This window comes from Esox lucius, chromosome 17, assembly GCF_011004845.1.
Source record: "Esox lucius isolate fEsoLuc1 chromosome 17, fEsoLuc1.pri, whole genome shotgun sequence".
Lineage (NCBI taxonomy): Eukaryota > Metazoa > Chordata > Actinopteri > Esociformes > Esocidae > Esox > Esox lucius.
Window position 1 is genome coordinate 41,162,620 of NC_047585.1, and position 21,044 is coordinate 41,183,663.

Sequence of the window (21,044 nt, forward strand, 5' to 3'; positions counted from 1 at the left end):
ACCATGTCTGTAAGGTGTTTGGAACTCCACCGTGTTCACATATAGTCCTGTAGGGTTTTCAGAGGGGAGCGCAGTGCAGCCAGAAAGGTTCAACTGCTGCCTAGCATCTATATGACTGAAACTTGCTCCAGGCTAGTGGTTCCCAATCTGAGGAACTAATTTGGGCTTTCAACCTACTCAGTTATCATGTGGACCGACTGCCATTTTGACATTGGATAACGCGTCAGCAGTCTTCCTTTTTCCACCCCACCCCAGTTATTGCAGACCTTAGAGAGATGTAAATAACATTTTCTTTAACCTAGATTTTGTTTGGTTAATTTTCATATCACACTCAAGACATGGTTAAATGTAACACATGAGATATGATAAATAATGGAGGATAGTTCTTACCATTATCAGTGTTTAGGAAGCTTGTCAAAGAAGAAATTGGTAAGTTCCTTCCTCTAGCATCCACAAGGTGAATAGCAAAAACAATGTATTCACAACTGTAGATAGCCTAAGCCGCAATCTGGACAACACCTAGCTATCTACAATGTTTGGTTTGGAATTGCTGTTCATATAACCTCTCCTAGGCTTTGTTATAGCATAAATGCTGTGAAAATTATATAATGTGCTTTAATCTCAAGTTAATATCAGGAACATTACCTTCCATTTTTAAGAATATAAATGATCAAACACCCAATTTCTGAGTAGTTAAAAGGTGTGTTCCTCTGCTTTTAAGAGTAGTTAGCCATTACCCACCAAAGGCTACCAGCAATTGTGCTAAGCTAACCATTTAAACTGCTTTAAACTGCATGCATAGAAATAAGAAATGGTATCCATGATTTTATCAGAATGATTTTATCCAACATCCCAAAAGTATACATTTAATGCCAGTTCAAAACTAATTAACTGGAAGTTTAAGATGGATGCCAAATAACGACAAAAAAAATAATATTTCAATTACATTTGCTTTCTTAATTGGTGTGATCTTTAAATGAACAAAACCATTTCAACAGAAATGTGTTAAAATATGTCCTTGTGGTACTGGGGCTGTTTTGAATCCAGGGTCTTTTTTTTAAATCTCACTTCATGTTTTTCTTAACAATTTCGAGGCAATGTCCAAAATAGCTCCAATGTCCAAGCCAGCACTTTGTGGTGTGAAAATGACATCATAATGGCATTTAAAGAAACCAAAAGGCCTCTGTAGATTCATATTCACCAATGTGTGCGATACCGAGTGTGATTTGCAGAACAGACACATTAAAATCACCACGGATCAGCAAATGTGCAATCTGCAAATGGATCCAGTCAAACCATTCTTTCCGAATCACCCGGCTTGCTGCAATAATAGCTTTTCCTTGTACATGTCCTGTCAAATCAACTCCAGTGCTATTTTAGTGTTAGTCACAGAGTTGTTGGCAGAGAAAAAAATACAACTCCTATACCTTACTGAGGGATTTAATCCTTGGAGAGTACATGGAAATACATAAGTCAGACACAGTAATTTCATCATTAAGCTATTAGTTCTCTGCAAAATACATATTGAACCAAACCCACGGAGAAGGCTACATAAGAGGAAGCGGCATAAAAAATAATTAGTATACTCTCCTTTTTGCTCATTTTCTGAATATTTCTTCAGTCTACAGAGCATCTGCAATTCCAATTAACACAGGTCTTGTTTTCTTTTCCCGTGGTGAGGCGTTAACTGTTGCATTACTGTTTTCATTGTTAATGGAAAGACGTGGTGTTTGTACACCTAACATGCGAGGTGATTGGGCTGGGGAGGGGCCTTTCTCTGTGATATGCAGATGTAAAGGCGTGAGTAAACATCTGCATGGTGAAAACCGGCTAATGTGAATCAAATGCCGTGTATCAGTGGAACCGCTGTTCCTTATTCTCCCAGCGGAGCTGTGCTGACAGAGGGCGGATGGGCAAGCTCCCATGAGGCTTTGGGGTATCCAGTGTGTGCCACAAAGCTTTCATGTGATAGCCCTTCATGCTAAGGACAACCTCACTTCTCAGTAATGTATAGGATTAGTTTCCTTTTTTCTTTTTGCTGTCTCGCCAAAACACTCAAACAAAGATGGGCTGTGGGTGGTGTGTAGAAGTGCGATAATGTCAGTGATTTGAACCTAAACCCTGGAAAATACATCGACGTTGTGATTTGAATGCGAAATAATAATAGGTATACTGAATGTGGAATGCATTCCTTCACACCCAATGCGCATGGTATATAATATGCTATGAAATAATAATGATCTGATATTTCAAGCAGACTAAAAGCTCTAGACTGCAGTATGCGGTAGTAGCTATTGCTTTGATATTGTTGAAGGGAAGCATTAAAGAAGTGCTTCACTGATCGAGGCAATGAGGTTGATGTCTATCAGTGGTTCGAAAATGGAGAACAGTGTGCAATTTTGTCTATTGCACTGTTTTGAACCAAAGTTAGAGATTGTATCAAAAAAATGCATGTTGCGTTTGGTCATGCCTTTGTCTTTGCAATGATGCATAGCAGAACATTGGACTACAGGCCAGCCTCATAGTGCAACATCTCAGACATTTAAAATCAATGGAGACAAAATGTATTGATTTGCATCCTGTAACAAATTAAAACAGACTCACTAAACACATTATTGTTGGGGTTTGCTTAGCAATGTTGTTCACTTTCCCTTGAAAAAGCAGTTTCCCATGGTTGTGGGGATGTTCAAAGGAATGGGAGAGCTCCTTTAGAGAGCATTTTAACACAGCTCCGCGTGGAGCCTGAGAGAGACCTGACAAATCAAACTGGAACTCCTCTCAGAACACACTGCATGTAGCGTGAGGAAATTTACTGATGTCTTTTTGGACTCATGGTTAATGGATGCTGGCACGCAAGGCCTAATAGGGGGTTTCCCACTGCAGAAGAGCAGAATTACCCACACAGGCCAACGGCACTAGCCTAGCGTGGAGTCGCCACCGAGCTTCTTAGCCCTTTTTGCAGTTCAAACAGCTCCATCACTGCACCAATAGAAAGAAAGACGCTGCTTTCTCTGTGGATGAGGGGGAATGACTCCAGGTGTGAAAATTCAGGCATGCATCTGTTTCATGCCGCAAGCCTGAACAGTTCCTCCACGGACAGAATGCACAGTAGTATATGTGAATGTATGTTAATTGCATGCAAATAAAGCATTGTCCGCTACCATACTCACAATGGAAGCTGTTAAGTCATAGATGTTTGGGTATATATTTGGGGTTGGACTGGGGTTGATGACCACGACTGTCTAGATTCCTCGGTTAAAGGTAGTTATGAAATCCAATGACGTGTTAAGTTGACTGAGACTTTAAACAAATGTTATTCAAATTCAGATCCTAACTCCCACACCGCACAGGTTTTGTGACTCTTCTTTCTTTGCCTTTTAGGTGCGGTAGACTTTGTGGATGAAGCGTGCAGAAGCAATGGCTAGATGGATTTACTATTGAATGTTTGTGTTTGAGCAAAAGGCTGTTATAGTTGAACTGGACCCAAAACCAACTAGGAAGTGGGTTCCAGTCTCTCGACAGCGGTTGTATGAGACAAATAGATACGTCAACTTAAGCACTCGACCGCGCCAGGCCGTTTTTAATTTCTATTCAGTTCAACTAGCCATAAATTTGGCTTCTGAATTGTGTACTCGCATGCGCACACACACACACACACACACACACACACACACACACACACACACATACACACTTCTTTCTCTCTCTAGTGGGACTGTGGGCACTGCTGGGCTCCTCTGTTTGAGCCAATTTCACTCCCCAGGATCAGGATGAGACGATAAAGCATTTGCTTGCTCAGCTTTCAGTTTCTTTGGGAGGTTGACAGGGAGGTTGTGCCATGAATAACTCTCTCACCCATGTATGTCTCATCAGTAAGAGTATAAGTAGGGAGAGAAATCCAGCACTTTTCTGTAATGATGAAATGGCGCTCCGTGTGGACTAGTCTTCCATGAGTAGCTTCCTTAGGATTGTGAAGAACATCGAGATTTAGCCCTGTTTACTTCAGTTGCTTCAGGCTATGCCGTACGGCCTTGCCTTTATTATTTGGGTTTCAGGAGTTCACTGTTGAAACCCTATTGTGTTTGTTCTAGTTGTTTATTAATATTACTGTTATTATTTTTATTTTGAGTTCTCTATTAATAGTCTCCTCCATGCAGTAAAGATCATGGGAGTTTTAAGGTACAGTTATAGCCTAGCCGTCCATGATGAGTCTCCTCTGTACTGTGAAGTGTAAAGCATAGGGATTTAGCTTAGCATGCTAACGGTATCAATACACTTCAGCCTTCCGTGACTGGGCTCTGCAGTCCTTTTATTTAGCGTAGCATGCTAACAGTATCAATAGGCTACAGCCTTCCATGACTAGGCTCTGCGGTGCTGTATTTAGCGTAGCATGCTAGGCTGCACACTTACAAAGACCAAAGCACAAGGGAGACAGCACGTTAAAGAGGCTTCATGCATCTTAAGGTGAAGGCTGAGCTAATTGAGGATTATCAGTTAATAGCTGTGGGCGGTGGTTGTCTCTGAGAGGAGCAAGCCCTCTGTCGCTTCAGAGGCTTCGCTTGTTTTCTCTCCCCCTCCATCTTTTTCTCCTCTCTGGCTTTCTCTCTTTCCCTCTTTCTCCTTAACGCTCTTTCCTCTCTCACTCTCTTTCTCTGCTCTCCCTATTTTATCCTTTTGTGTTTTTTCTTTCACTCTCCCTTCTCTCCTGTCTTTCTCTCTCTCTGATGCTGATTTTCATCAGACCATATTGGTTGCAATTGCAGAACTAAGTGGCTGTGACAACATTCGCAGACGCCCCAGCTGCCACAGATTTATTGAGTTATTAAAGTAATCTACTGTGATTAAAAATGCTAATTTTCTCTAAATCATTTGCGAGTTTACATCTTTTTTTATTAACTGATTTAATTACATGGAAAATAAAACAAGGACCAAGGATTCAATCTTCTTTGGCAATTGCCTTTCCTTAACAAATAAAATTCTCCCCAGGATGTTGGAATTGCTGTTGTGCTGTTTGGCAAAAATGGAAATGACATTTCACAAAGGTGGTTGCATTTAGAATTGGTTTAATTGTTACAGTTTCATCTAAGTAGAAATATGTTTTTGTCTGCCTTTTGGTATACATGAGGTTGGTTGGTGTTGTCTTTGTATCATTTTTCAAATACAGCCTCAGGGTAATCTGGAAGAGAAATGAGTAGAAAATAATTCAGCCTTTGAAATGATTCCATTACTACAAAGCAACCACTAGAAGTTTCTTCTTTTGCAGAAACATGAATTTTAAAAACTGAAAATAATAGTTTTCCTTCCCACTGTTGCAAATTGTGGCTTCATCTGTTTTGAATAATTTCCTTTTCCCCAGGGAAAATGTTGTGTATCCTTGGCTCATTTTCACAGCTCAGAATGCACTCATTTACATAAAAACACAACGCTCTTATTTCATTGGATTTCAGCTCTACACACTAAAACGTGACACTAAAATTGCAACATTTGGTTTGTGCGTTCTGTGGTTGTGTAGGTGATTTCTAAAAGGCCCGTTCATTCTCTTCTCCGGCACGTGATGTGTACAGCTGAACGCTCTCAGTGCCGTCCGTTGCTTAGAGAAGCTATACGGTATCATGAAAACCCAATCGTTTTCGCAAATGACATTAAAAAGAAACATGTTCGGCTTAAAGCCACGCAACTTATCACTCAATCTCCTTTGAAAATTTCTGCTGTGCAATCCTCTCAGGGTACCACAGCCCTGAAATCTCAGCAGCAAATTAAAAGATTGCTTGAGAGAGAGAGAGGGAGAGAGAGAGAGAGAGGGAGAGGGAGAGGGAGAGAGAGAGAGAGAGAGGGATTCAGACCCTTGGCTCTTTTCCAGACTGCCCATGTAACCGTCAAAGAAACAATAAAATAAAATCTTCAATTTGATTTTTTTCCCCCGCTGAACACCTAGGTTCAGCTCTTTCTCTTTGGGTCGACGGAGGTGAGAATGTGTCTGGGTTTCTCCGTCAGACGTGTTTTTCTTTCTGTGGAACGGGACTCAGTCATAGTTCAGTGCCTCAGGCCCGCCAGATGTCCCAGACATAACGGAGCAGTGTTAGCCCAGAGCCAGCGCCCCAAGTGGGTCAGTCAGTACAATATCAGCCGGCTTACACAATGACCCCACTGTTCAGCACATATTAAACACACCAGGTGGTTCTCTCTCTCAGCCATGGCCAAATAAATAAGTTACACACACACACACATGCATGCAAGCACATGCATGAGTACAGAAAAATGCACTGTTGCAAACACAGATGGTTTCACACGCACGTGTGCATTAATTGCATTGTGCGTGCGTGTGTTTGTGTGTTTGTGTGCGTGCACACGTTTGTGCATTCCGCACAGTCGCAGACACACACACATACACACACAAAACACACGCAAATTGAAAAGTGTGGTGTGGCAATATTTCAGTTTTCATAAAAGGCTTTGCAGCCAGCACAGTTTAAAAAGAGGTTACTGTGGAGATTTGCTTATTTGTCCAAAAGTATTGAATAAATTTTTTTCCCCCCATGAAGACGCACATCGAGGTACCAGAGATGAATTACCGCGACACAAACACACACACACAGACAGAGTTGTATGGAGGGGGTAGGGGCAGGGATCGTTGACTGATTTCTGATTTATGGTTTGATTATAGCCTTTCCATCTGACTGGAGCCTGACTGAAGACTGCCTCTATTTGACTTTGTCACGTGAACCATTCTCACATGGCTGCAGTCTTCAGTGCTCTAGCCTATTAGAGAGGGCACACACACTCGCACACAGACATGCATTTAGGAATGCGCGCACACTCACACACACACACACACACCCAATCACGTTCACCCATGGATACACACATTCTCAACTATGCATGTGCACAGACGTGCTTGCGTTCAAATAAACACACAAAAAACACACAGGCCCACAGAGATTAAGAGATAGAGTGCAGAAAGAGTCTCTTAGTCAGCTGGGCATCTTCTGCCCCTTATCGTCCGACAGGCTTTCAATACCATTTACCTCACAGCTTTTAGAAGGAGGGGAATCGGGCTGACATTCACAAATGCATGTGAGACTGAGCAAAAATAAGCGACGTGCTCTTTCTGTGAACGAAAGAGAGTTTTCAACTTTAAGGCTTAATAAAACCTTCACGGGACCTGAATTGACGCTCCGCCAACATTATGTCATGTGAAAGAATGGCGACAGGAGCCCTGGAGCGTCCCAGGGACACCTTCACTGTGAGTCCTTGTTTGACTTGTCGCCCGAAGTCACCAGACGACGTCACAGCGGCACCGTTCAGTTCACCGACGGAGTTCTCCGACCCCGGCGCCGGCATTCACGCCCCCTTGCCCTGTTGGCCTCTGTGGGGGCCGTGGTGGGCAGACGTCCCCTGTGTCTCTCATTTGCTGCAGGATTAAGTGGGCGGTGTCGCTAAACGCTAATAAAACCACAGTGCTTGGTCCTTTGGATGACCCAGCAGCTGGGCTGCAGGCTTTGGCACTGTCAGTTGGGTTGTTTTCTTTGATAACTGCTGGATTATTGATGCTGGTTGCTTGGTTATTGATGCTGGATTATTAAAATATGTACCAATTGGGTCACATCCCAGGACTAGGTGTGGCCTAGTAGGGGTGGGACATTCTGCCTTATAAATGCCATCCAATCAGACAAAAACAAACTGAAACCCACTGTTTCTTTGGCAGGGTTTAAATTTCAAAAACAGGACTGTGCCAGGAGAGGTCGCAAACGAAGCCCAAGAGAAACCTGCCACTCCTCCTAACAGCGAAAGGGCACAGCGACCTGCGGTGAAATATTCAAATAGGAACAGTTTGGTAAAATCAAAAGGTCATGACCTGTAGAAAGGGGGAGCCAGTCGAATGTAAAGCGAAGTGAAATGTCAACGTGAGAATGACAGGAAACGTGCGAGTGACAAGGAAAAAGCTGCCCGAGCTGCCCTTGGTTTTTCTAGAGCTGCAAGCAAGATAAAAATAGGCCATTGGTTAAGAAGGCAGGAAGCTGGTGGATGGTGGCCTCTAGTAGGAATGTCTTCTGGAGACCCGAGATAAGAGATTTAACTCTCTCCTGTCCGAAACATTTCACTGTTAACACCTCGACATGTCCAGATACCTCCCGTATGTAGATGGCCTTTGTGGAGGAGAGAAGGAATAAACGCAGTCAACTGTTTATCGTCTGAATGTGTGAGTCCGTCGACGGGGTTGCGTCTTGCCCACGTGGATGATGGTTGCTTCAGTATTGGACTCTTAATATCTCACCCGGCACAGCCAGAAGAGGACTGGTCACCCCTCTGAGCCTGGGTCCTCTCTAGGTTTCTTCCTAAAATTCGGCCTTCTTAGGGAGTTTTTCCTAGCCACTGAAATCCAACACTACGGTTTTTTGCTCCTTGGGGTTTAAGGCCGGGTGTCTCTGTAAAGCACTTTGTGACAACTGCTGATGTAAAAAGGGCTTTATAAATACATTTGATTGATTCAGTCAGTGAAGTCGGCATGCAAACCGCGTCTTATGTTGTCGAATGTTCAGGTCGGAACGAATGATGTGGAAAACCGTCATGGCTATCTGGGTTATTCTGTCGATGCCCAGGTTGTGTGTGTAAAACATGGGAGTGCAGGTCCAGCTTGAGATCATCGCTGTCAGTCTATGCACGCTGTATTGAGTTATATATATACATACAATGCAGCATTCATACAGCGTACATAGATATACATAGATATACTGCACATATATATATATATATATATATACGGCTGTGCACAAAAGTTTGCATACCCTTGGAGAATTGGTAATATATATATACACCAAGAAAACATGAGTGAGCAGGCAAAACACATGTCTTTTATTTCTTATTGGATTCATATTCAACTGTAGGTCATAACAGAATGGCACAATCATAAAACAAAACATGGCAACAAAGAGATAAATTAACTGACCCCTGTTCAAAAGTCTGCATATCCTTAGTTCTTAGTTCCCCCTTTAGCATCAATGACAGCATGCAGTCTTTTGTAATTTTTTTCAATGAGCCCCTAAATTGTTGCAGGTGGTATAGCTGCTCATTCGTCTTAGAAAAATTCCTCCCAAATTCTTTGGTTGTCTTGCATGAACCGCTTGTTTGAGATCTCCCCAGAGTGGCTCGATGATATCCCCTCCAGAACCTTCACCTTTTTCTGCTGTAACCACTGGAGGGTCAACTTGGCCTTGTGTTTAGGGTCATTGTCGTCCAAGAGTGTCCAATGCGTAGCTTTCGTGCAGAAGAATGCAAATTGTCTGCCAGTATTTTCTGATAACATGCTGCATTCATCCTGCCATAAATTTTCACAAGATTCTCTGTGCCTTTAGAGCTCACATACCCCCAAAACATCAGTAAACCACCACCATGCTTCACAGTGGGGATGGTATTCTGTTCACTATAGGCCTTGTTCACCACTCTCCAAACGTAGCACTTATGGCTGTGACCATAAAGCTCTATTTTGGTCTTGTCACTCCAAATTACAGTGTGCTAGAAGCTGTGAGGCGTGTCAAGGTGTTGTCAGGCATATTATAACAGGCGTTTTTGTGGCACTGGTGCAGTAAAGGCTTCTTTCAGGCAACTCGACCATGCAGCTCATATTTGTTCAAGTATTGTCGTATTGTGCTCCTTGAAACAACCACACTGTCTTTTTCCAGAGCAGCCTGTATTTCTCCTGAGGTGACCTGTGGGTTTTTCTTTGTATCACGAAATATTTTTCTGTCAGTTTTGCCTGAAATCTTTCTTGGTCTACCTGACCTTGGCTTGATATCAAGAGATCCCTGAATTTTCCACTTCTTAATAAGTGAACAGTACTGACTGGCATTTGCAAGGCTTTGGATATCTTTTTATATCCTTTTCCATCTTTATAAAGTTCCATTACCTTGTTACGCAGGTTTTTTGACAGTTATTTTCTGCTCCCCATGGCTCAGTATCTAGCCTGCTCAGTGCATCCATGTGAGAGCTAACCAACTCATTGACTATTTATACACAGAAACAAATTGCAATTTAAAAAGCCACAGGTGTGGGACCTTAAAAATATGCCAATTTTCTATTTGATGCCAGTAACACTTCAAAGAAGTTGGGACAGGAGCATGTTTTTCCTAGCCACTGAAATTCAACACTACTGTTGTTTGCTCCTTGGGGTTTAAGGCCGGGTGTCTCTGTAAAGCACTTTGTGACAACTGCTGTTGTAAAAAGGGCTTTATAAATACATTTGATTGAAATTTGATTGAAATAAGCAAGACCTTCCCTGAAAAAGACATTGTCTGGCAACATATGTTGCTCTATAACCTGTATATATTGTTCAGCATTAATGGTGCCTTGTGTATTTCCGCAAAACAATGCCAAACCACATTCTGCATGTATTACAACAGCATGGCACCGTAGTAAAAGAGTCTGGGTGCTAAACTGACCTGTCTGCAGTCCAGACCTGTCACCCATTGAAAACATTTGGCTCGTTATGAAACAAAAAATACGACAAAGGAGACCCGAACTGTTGAAGTGATGCAACACAGTGGTAAACATTCCCCTGTCGAAATTTCTTTGAAACGTGTTGTTGGCATCAGATTCAAAATGGGCATGTATTTTAGCAAGCGTGTTTATTTATATAGCACAATTCATATATTGAAGCAATTCAGTGTGCTTTACGAAAACATATATTAATTTTAAAACCATAACATTTCTCTGGTTCAACATTTGTTATGTTGTCTCTTTAAAATTAATCAATTAAATACAGGGATTGCATGATTTGCACATCATTGCAATCTGTTTTTATTTGCATATTATGCAGCGTCCCAACTTTTTATGAAATGTGTTTGTATTTCCATTTGATAATGGAAGGATGAAGAGTACCTTAGTTGAGGCTTGCTGGTCATTGGTCACCCGGGTTGAAGTCCTGGAGGTGGTCCAACAGACACATGGCCTATCAGAGCTGAAGCAGAGCTTCACACCGTCCCAGTCACACCGTCCCAGTCACACTCTCCCAGTCACACCATCCCAGTCACACCGTCCCAGTCACACTCTCCCAGTCACACCGTCCCAGTCACACCGTCCCAGTCACACTCTCCCAGTCACACCGTCCCAGTCACCAGTCACACCGTCCCAGTCACACCGTCCCAGTCACCAGTCACACCGTCCCAGTCACACTCTCCCAGTCACACCGTCCCAGTCACCAGTCACACCGTCCCAGTCACACTCTCCCAGTCACACTCTCCCAGTCACACCGTCCCAGTCACCAGTCACACCGTCCCAGTCACACTCTCCCAGTCACACCGTCCCAGTCACACCGTCCCAGTCACACTCTCCCAGTCACACCGTCCCAGTCACCAGTCACACCGTCCCAGTCACCAGTCACACTCCCCCAGTCACACCGTCCCAGTCACACTTTCTCCCGCCCATCCGTCGGGCTCTTTCCAATGCCCAAACTGTCATTGGTGCAGGTACGACAGAGCAGCTCTGTCATTGGTGGACTCTCCGATGCTGCTGTGCTGTACGTTCTCTAGTGAAGGAGACAAATGAAAAGATGAGAGGAGGGTTTTCCATGCTGTGCCAGACCTAATCTGGCCCCCTGGCAACGCCATTAAGGCCTTAATAACCACTGTCCCCTGGCTGCCGAGGACACCAGGAGGCCGGGGCCTCGTAACGGGCCCTGACAGGTCTCATTAGAGCAGAGCCAAACTCTTGACACTTATTTCAGTCCCTGACATGAGGTGGAGAGAGAAGTCGTGTGGTCTCATTTCTTTTTTCGCTCCTCCTATCCAATGTCGCCAATTTCGTTTCTTTTTGATGTTCGTGCTCCTTCCTTTTCTTCGTTGTTTTTTTTCCTTGGCCAATTCTCTTCGCTTTCCCCATGTTTTTGTCTTCCGATATCTGTTTTATTATGCTCTTGTTCTCTGCTCCTGTTCTCCATCATTCTCTCGAGGTGTAATATTCTCTCTATAATTATTTTTTTTCTTCTGTTTCCTCTTCTCTTGATCCTTAACCCTCTCTGTGCTTTCCTCTGAATCTGAGCAGGGGGCAGGTTGACCACTGACCTCTGTGCCCTAATTTTCACAATCTATCCATCTCTCTATCTCTCTCACTCTATCTCTCCCTCTCTATCTCTCTCTCACTCTATCTCTCCCTCTCTGTCTCTCTCTCACTCTATCTCTCTCACTCTATCTCTCCCTCTCTTTCTCTCTCTCACTCTATCTCTCTCTCACTCTATCTCTCCCTCTCTTTCTCTCTCTCACTCTATCTCTCTCTCACTCTATCTCTCCCTCTCTTTCTTTCTCTCTCTCACTCTATCTCTCTCTCACTCTATCTCTCCCTCTCTATCTCTCTCTCACTCTATCTCTCCCTCTCTATCTCTCTCTCACTCTATCTCTCTCTCACTCTATCTCTCCCTCTCTATCTCTCTCTCACTCTATCTCTCCCTCTCTATCTCTCTCTCACTCTATCTCTCCCTCTCTATCTCTCTCTCACTCTATCTCTCCCTCTCTTTCTCTCTCTCACACACATACAGTGATCATTGTTACCAGAGACCTGAGAGGGATAGGAGCAGAATGTTGAAACAAATAGATATTTCTCATTTCAAAGGTGAAATGTAGTAACAGCGGGAGGGTTTTTGCTGTGTGTTTAGTCAAATCAGTTTCTTCAGGTTTGCTTGAACGAACACGTGTGACATCCTTGACTACATCCTTAAGTTTGTCAAAACGGTGAGTCATGTGACTCCCGACTGAGAGTCAGCATCATTTAGCATACTTTGTTGTTTCTTAGAAACACTAACAATGCTGTATCAGGGACTAACTTGTGTGAATTTACCTAAAGACACACACACACACATTTACTAAATCATTTAGTTAACAAGTGATCTGTTTGTTGTGTTTGACAGTTGCAGGTTCTGTTTGTCCTGTCTGAACTTGTGTTGCAAGCGAAGACCTGGGTCGTTCTCCTAATGTTGAAAGTGGTATGGTAATGATACTGTACAGCTGTCTGAGATGTCATGGAATTAACAGAACGTGCGGTCCCGTCCCGAGGTCCAAGCCGCTGCACTCACTGTACAGGTTCTACTGTGGTGTGGGTTTGAATCCAACCTCTTTCAGCAAAAACTGTCTTCTTTATCTTACACAACCTTCCTGTGAAACAGAGGATAAACTGTCCCAAAGAATATAAAAAACACGTATATGTATATACAATTATGTGTGTGTGTGTGTGTGTGTGTGTGTGTGACTATCACGCCCAATCAACCCCCCCAACCCCCCCCCCCCCCCCAACCATGCTAACAATGCGTGTATCCACAGGAAGCAAAACCACAATGTGAAAGATAATGCCTTCAGCCACAATGGCTGCTTTTTTGCCTGCTACAGGGACTTTCCCCCCAGGCCAGACCTACAGACACCTAAGCAAACATGAGCGCGCACCCACCCACCCTCCACGGTGGAGAACCAACACGGTGGAGAACCGACCAACGTGCCGGAGAACCAACACGGTGCATCAGAGTAGAATGTTAGGGCAAGGAACCACATCGACATGGAGAGTTGGGGGGTGCATGAGGAGGGGAGCAGCGTGGAGGAGAGAGGAGAAGAAAGGCGGTTAGAGGAGGGGACCTACCGAATGGGCTGGTCAGGGCAGTATCCCCCAACCATGTCTTATCAGTAGTTAAACTACGGCGTTTTTCTCACAGGCTACATTTCGTAATAGGCACTGTGGCTTACGAGAGAGCCTATGTATTCTGTATCCCACATCATTTGATCAGACCTTTCAGAGAGAAAAAAGAAATAAAATGCTTTTCATGGTAGATTTTCTTTTAAAAACTCCGGGCGGCTCCTAGAGCTCGTCGGTTGGGCCCGGCGAGGCCTTTGGGGTTTTCCTTTTATAGTCAGTGTGGTGCAGTGAAGCCCTTGGCTCAGCTATGAGGTCCTGTTACCTGTAAGTTAAGCTGTCGCAGGTTATATTAATCACGCAGATCTGGGCGTAATGTAACGCACGTGTCTCAACATAGTAACATTCTTCACAGATTACCCATAACTGGGCTGGATGCTCTGGCCTCCACCAATGAGTGGAATGCAAGGACCAGACTGGATTATGAAGAGACACACACACGCACAGACCAACAGTTTATAATTTTTTCTTTGTGGGAAGTAGACACACATATGCTAATTTGAGGTGTTTGGTTTGCTCACCAACGGTGAGGTCAGGGTCCGATGTTCTCGCTAGCCCGTTCACAAAAAAAGCTCCGCCCTCTTTCTTGCTGAAATGCAACCAATCACGTGTTTTTCTTCAGACGCCAGGTGAAAATTGCGTCCTGAACACCACAAAAAAGGCCTTTTGTATGTGTGTCACACATTTCTAGTAGACACTGTGTTCAGCTGTGATAGTGTGCTGCCTAGACACGCACAAAAAACAAAGTAAAAAAGCAACTATACACGCGCCTTCCATTACAGAAGGCCGTTCTGTCCATTCCGATTGGTAAACGGCTCTCATACGAAGCCACCGCTCTGACACCAAACTGCAGTACAGAACACAGGCACCTACTCTCTCTGATCAGTCCCATTGCATAAACAATATGGTGTTGCATAATGGCACTTTCATTTTCCAGCAGTGGTCTGAAATGTTGCGCTTGCGAAAGCCTGAATCATTTTTCGGTGGTTTTATATCGCTTTCTATCCGACAGAGTGCAAACAGCGACCCCTGCCTCAGGGTGGAGCGCTCTGGGACAGGGTTTCCGTTTGGCACACAACCGCGAACGCCGGTCTCTCGCCCTGTTCTGGTCCACCTCCCAGCCATTCCACGGGACTGCGTAGCTGCCCGTCTGGCCGCCCGCCTGCCCATTGAGCACATGCCACGGTTCAAACAGAGATGTGCGGCTACAGAGCCTGATCTATGCCCGTCCACTCGGTCTAGGCTTACATGATCATATTACTCACCGCCTAAGGATTTAGCAGGCGGATTCTTACACGGACGGACGAGGCCTGTAACGCAGCTTCATATAGATGATGTGGAGAGTGCTGTTTAGTTGCTGCACCAGAACATTGTGGTTTAACTTGACTTTAACAGGGTGGTCTCACCTGACTTTCTCTGTGTTTACCTAGTAGGTACAAGCAGAATGCCTAAATGTACGGCGACAGCTACTCTAACATTGGAAGCATTTGTGGCAAAAGTTAACTCAAGCCGTGCTTGGTTGTCCTTACGTTTTTTTGTACAAAATGTGCTGTTCTTCACCCTTAAATGTTCACCCCCAGGCCACAATGAAGACCTGGAGTGGATTAGGAATTTGCACGACTGTCTGTGTTTATCTATCACCTATCAAAATTCCCTCTTCTCCAATTCCTCCTCTTCTCCCTCCTCCTTCGTCAACCCCCTCCCCCCCCCCGACCCCCATAGCACCACCACCCTGACTGTTTATAATGACTCCCAGAGTTTCACTTTTTGTTGATCTGTCCGTCAACCATTTGAAGAATTTGCAGTGTTGTACTACAGAAGACATCTGCTGTGGATCCTGTAGCCGTAAATAAAGGCTGCGAGACCAGGACTCTGCCCTGTAAAAACTGGTTCACAAGAGCTGACACTGGGGAACAGTTTGAGAAAAAATTCTGAAACCTTTGAAGTTATATTAAAATTATTATTAATATTGTTTTTAAATTATGTTTCAATTTGGCTGGTTGCGCCCTATGGAGTGTGGTGTCATTAGCTGTGGCTCTAGCCAGTAGAGGTCAGTGGTAGTGAACGTAGGTGTGGTCTTCCAATCTGATGTAATTTAGAGGTGCTCTATGATGTAGAGGTGCTATGGGATGTAGAGGTGCTCTATGATGTAGAGGTGCCCTGTGATGTAGAGGTGCTCTGGGATGTAGAGTTGCCCTATGATGTAGAGGTGCTCTGTGATGTAGAGGTGCTCTGTGATGTAGAGGTGATCTGTGATGTTAGAGTTGCCCTATGATGTAGAGGTGCCCTATGATGTAGAGGTGCTCTGTGATGTAGAGGTGCTCTGTGATGTTAGAGGTGCCCTATGATGTAGAGGTGCTCTGTGATGTAGAGGTGCTATGGGATGTAGAGGTGCTCTGTGATGTAGAGGTGATCTGTGATGTTAGAGGTGCCCTATGATGTAGAGGTGATCTGTGATGTAGAGGTGCTCTGTGATGTTAGAGGTGATCTGTGATGTTAGAGGTGCCCTATGATGTAGAGGTGATCTGTGATGTTAGAGGTGCCCTATGATGTAGAGGTGATCTGTGATGTTAGAGGTGCCCTATGATGTAGAGGTGATCTGTGATGTTAGAGGTGCCCTATGATGTAGAGGTGATCTGTGATGTTAGAGGTGATCTGTGATGTTAGAGGTGATCTGTGATGTAGAGGTGATCTGTGATGTTAGAGGTGATCTGTGATGTTAGAGGTGCTCTGTGATTCCGATGCAAATGCCATGGTGCCTCCACTGCTCCGTCACAGTTGGACCCTTTTGTGACTGTATTTAGAGGTCATAGGCTGTATTGATCAGGGTGACATCGTTAATTGATCTTTGATCTCAGTTAGTACATATGACAATGGAAGAGAATATTTTGTTTTTGAATACATACATTTTTAAACATTTGACATTTTTGTAATTTGTAATTGTCTATTCCTAAGGGTATGAGTGTTCACAGAAGTTAAATGGTCTCCCTTTCAGAATTGCTCCATTTATTTGTAATTCAGCACATGTTCTCCAGAACAACTTACAGGAGCAATTAGTGTTAGGTTCCTTGCTGAAGGGAACATATATTGATGTTCACCAGGGATGTTTCCCAGGGATTCAAACCAGCAACCTTGTCGTTTCTGGCCCCCCGCTAGGTTATCCGTGGACAAGGAACTATATTATTTTGTTTTATTCACTCAGACACAATCTGATTATACTAACCCTTTTTAATCTTACCCGTAACTTTATACCTATACCTTTAACCTAGCACTAATCGTAACTCTGACCCTAACCCATGTTCCTTAACTAATTCTGACCCCTAACATATTCTTTAACTAATTCTGACCCTATCTCTTTAACTAATTCTGACCCTATCTCTTTAACTAATTCTGACCCTATCTCTTTAACTAATTCTGACCCTATCTCTTTAACTAATTCTGACCCTATCTCTTTAACTAATTCTGACCCTATCTCTTTAACTAATTCTGACCCTATCTCTTTAACTAATTCTGACCCTGGACAGTTTACGACATGACCACCTGCTGAGCATCCCTACAACAGTGAGCATTGGGACCAAATAAAGTGTGACTAAGGAACCTAATCTCACTAGAAATCACATGAAGGAGCCCTCCCTGAATTTCTATTTAGTGTCTGTCTCAGAAAGCAACCGTACACTCTGTGCAAGTCCAAGCAATAATGTGTTTTTTAATACACAACTATAAAGAGCTCAGATGCTATGTGGGTCTAAATAAAGTGTCTACAGTGAAAGCTATAGATTAACGCGCACTGTAAGTGAATGGCTTCAAGGGGACTAACGCAAGTTGTTTCGTGTCGTTTGAACTCGTCTTTGTATTATACAGTATTACCGGGAGAAGACTGCATAGTTAGGTTGCACCACACAGTGACAGGGGATGTATTTGGAGCTTTGAACTGGCTTCACGACAATGATTCAATAAGGAAACAGATGGTTTGAAGTAGATTTAGTTTGGGTGAAAACCAAGCTGGCTCTTTTGTAAGGAAGGAACATGCAAAAGATAGATTATTTTAATGCTTTTTAAAGTAAATAATCGTTTTGCTAGCGACAGCCGGGAGAATAATCCCGTAACAAATTTGAAAAGGGGACTGCTAAAAATGGAGAGGTGAAAGCGAGTTTGAATGTTGAATGTCTTGGAAAAGTTTGACTCTTTTAGCCTTATTTTGCTTCAAATGTCAGATGAATCGAGAAAAAGATTTATGTTTTGTTGAAAGACAATTATTGAAAGTTCTACATTTGGCACCGGATAACTGAGAAATTCATTCAACGTAATCGCTTCAAAACACCTGTTTGGGATTTTCTTTAGGTCATTGTTAAGGCTATGTGATTGATACATTATGTCCAATTACATATGATCGTTTCGAGCACGTAAAGTTTCTCTACCTTTTCAGAGTAGTTAAAATGCTGACTTCAGATTGAGAGATTGAGTTGATTTCGTTTTCTCTGAGTGTTGCTTTGGTTCTTTGAATTAATGCCTTACATAGTCCAATTGTGATTCTTTTGCTTGGTTGACAATATACCGTGTCTGACAGGCCGGGGGGGGGGGCTGCTGATTTCAGCTATATCCTCTGTTCTGCCTGTGTCTAGCTAACATAACACACACACAAACACACGCGTATGCACCCACCAGGATACAATACAGAACATGTGCATTAGTAATGCGAAGAGCCAAAGCAGTACGCAGAGGTAGGTTAATATGGACGACCCACAGATGTAGGTTAATAAGGACGACACACAGAGGTAGGTTAATATGGGCGAAACAGAGGTAGGTTAATATGGGCGAAACAGAGGTAGGTTAATATGGATGAAACAGAGGTAGGTTAATATGGACAACACACAGAGGTAGGTTAATATGGGCGAAACAGAGGTAGGTTAATATGGATGAAACAGAGGTAGGTTAATATGGGCGAAACAGAGGTAGGTTAATATGGACGAAACAGAGGTAGGTTAATATGGGCGAAACAGAGGTAGGTTAATATGGCCGACACACACAACAATCACCCTTTCTGAAAATAATCTGTAGACCGCAAAAATCTAATATGTCATTTGGATTCCTGCCATAGGCTCTTTTTTCCTCTCTTTCTTCTTCTCAGCTGAATACAAAATGACCCACCACATGTGAATGCGTTATTCTGCTTTTATTGATCACAATAGAATTGTAAATGCTCAGTCGGTGGGGTGTAGGTCCAGTACTGTCCAGAACCCTGGCTACCCAACATAGACTATTCACTGTGCGGTACCAGGTTGTACTGTGTCTGATCCAGCTGCAGATGTGGTCGTCACGTGCATTAGTACGCCAACCCGGAATCTTCCATTCATTTGCTCTTCAAATGTCATGACTCGGGCCAAGACATACAGCTTCTGAAGGATGTCATGTTGAACTGTCAATGTCTAACACATATTGCATATAGAGAGCAGTACAGTATGGTAGTGATAGTTACAGTGGCTTGATAATGGATGTGATAGTTACAGTGACTTGATAATGGATGTGATAGTTACAGTGACTTGATAATGGATGTGAGTTATAGTGGCTTGATAATGGATCTGATAGTTACAGTGACTTGATAATGGATGTGATAGTTACAGTGACTTGATAATGGATGTGATAGTTACAGTGACTTGATAATGGATGTGAGTTATAGTGGCTTGATAATGGATGTGATAGTTATAGTGGCTTGATAATGGATGTGATTGTTACAGTGACTTCATAATGGATGTGATAGTTACAGTGACTTGATAATGGATGTGAGTTATAGTGGCTTGATAATGGATGTGATAGTTATAGTGGCTTGATAATGGATGTGATTGTTACAGTGACTTCATAATGGATGTGATAGTTACAGTGACTTGATAATGGATGTGATAGTTATAGTGGCTTGATAATGGATGTGATAGTTATAGTGGCTTGATAATGGATGTGATTGTTACAGTGACTTCATAATGGATGTGATAGTTACAGTGTCTTGATAATGGATGTGAGTTATAGTGGCTTGATAATGGGGATAGTAATCTGTAAGCACACCCACCTTTCCCAGTGAGTGGAAAGTGTCATTCTTAGTTTCAGCAGGTGTACCCTGCAAACAAAAAGGAGTCGCTAGGACATCCCAAGAGCATCAAGATCCTATCCTGATTCACTGGACATCCCCTTTAGGCTGGCTGCTGTCTAGTCAGATCACTGGATCAGCACTGTGGAGACCTGCTTTGGACCGGGGCTGTCCGAGCATGGACACTGTGCCACTGTCCGGTCCGAAAGGGAACAGATCCTTCAGGTACAACCTGGGGAGACTCGGGAGCGTTGGAAGAAACAGCAGCATTGGAGTGCAGGTGTTCTTTTCATTGACATCACCCTCCCTCCCCCACTCTCTCGAGTGCCTTGCGTTACCCTAATTAGAAATTCCCCCTCCGACCAACCGAAATTGAATTGCCGTCATTTGCATAATGATAGTTCCCTGGGCCCGCGGCCGACTCTCCATGAGATGAAATGTAGCAATCACTTAAAGAGTGACCATGAGAGAGAGAGAGAGAAGAGAGAGAAATACAAGAGGAAAAGATGGATAGAAAGAGAGAGTGGAATAGTGGGTTATTTTTATTATTGTATCATTGCTCGCCGACAGTTATGGCCTAAATACGACATGAGCTGGACAGTGTAAGAACCGATCTGGATTCCTCTGCTGTTTGATACGCAGGCCCCTCCATTCTTTCAAAACATGTCCAAATCTGTCTCTGCGTGTCTTCCAAATGGCACCCTGTTTCTCTAGACATCGATCGCTACACAGGGAAATGCTGTAGGGTGTATTAGAGATGTGTGCTCATTGGGTTTCGGTCATCGTAGCCCATCAGAGTTGTATAACTCACCTAGAGGCCCCGCTTCTCCTGACGTATGTGCAGCTGTCGCGTGATCAACGGCCGCTGACCTCCGTTTCCAGAACGGTCTCGTCCTAAACATTTAATCCGAACCCACTCTGTCCCCGACTCTGAAATCCGGACTCATCACATCACCGTCTCCCTCAGCGAACCCGGCTGTGGACCGACGACAGCGTTGCTCTGCCGGGCCAGAACTAAAAACCCTGCCAGACGTCTCGGGGTCCAGGCAGCTCTCCTCCCCCTGGGGGCCGCCCGCTGTCATTGGCCTCCATTAAGTCCACAACCCCCCCCCCCCCCCCCGTGCTCGAAAACCGTGCCACAGAGCGAGTGTTTACATTACTGGGGCTCAGACTAATTTATCACAGTCCTCGTAAGGCCTGTTTAAGAGGCGGGCGCTGGAGAGAGATGGAGCACTCCGCTGTCAGGACCGATGGCTGAGTAGCACTTAGCCTAGCCCAGCGGGTTTACAGCCACTGTCTT

General features: G+C 43.8%; 1 protein-coding gene across 7 annotated transcripts in view; it reads left to right on the forward strand.

Annotated features, from left to right (window-relative positions):
• Positions 1-21,044, forward strand: part of tox2 (TOX high mobility group box family member 2) — a 104,522-nt gene that overhangs the window by 13,663 nt on the left and 69,815 nt on the right. The window contains exon 1 of one of the 7 annotated variants that reach the window (XM_029114131.2): positions 17,645-17,805. The exons of the other annotated variants lie outside the window; for them this stretch is intronic. The gene's annotated coding sequence lies outside the window, so the exon portion shown is untranslated. Of the gene's footprint in view, positions 1-17,644; positions 17,806-21,044 lie in introns of those variants that run through there. 7 annotated transcript variants of the gene reach the window in all.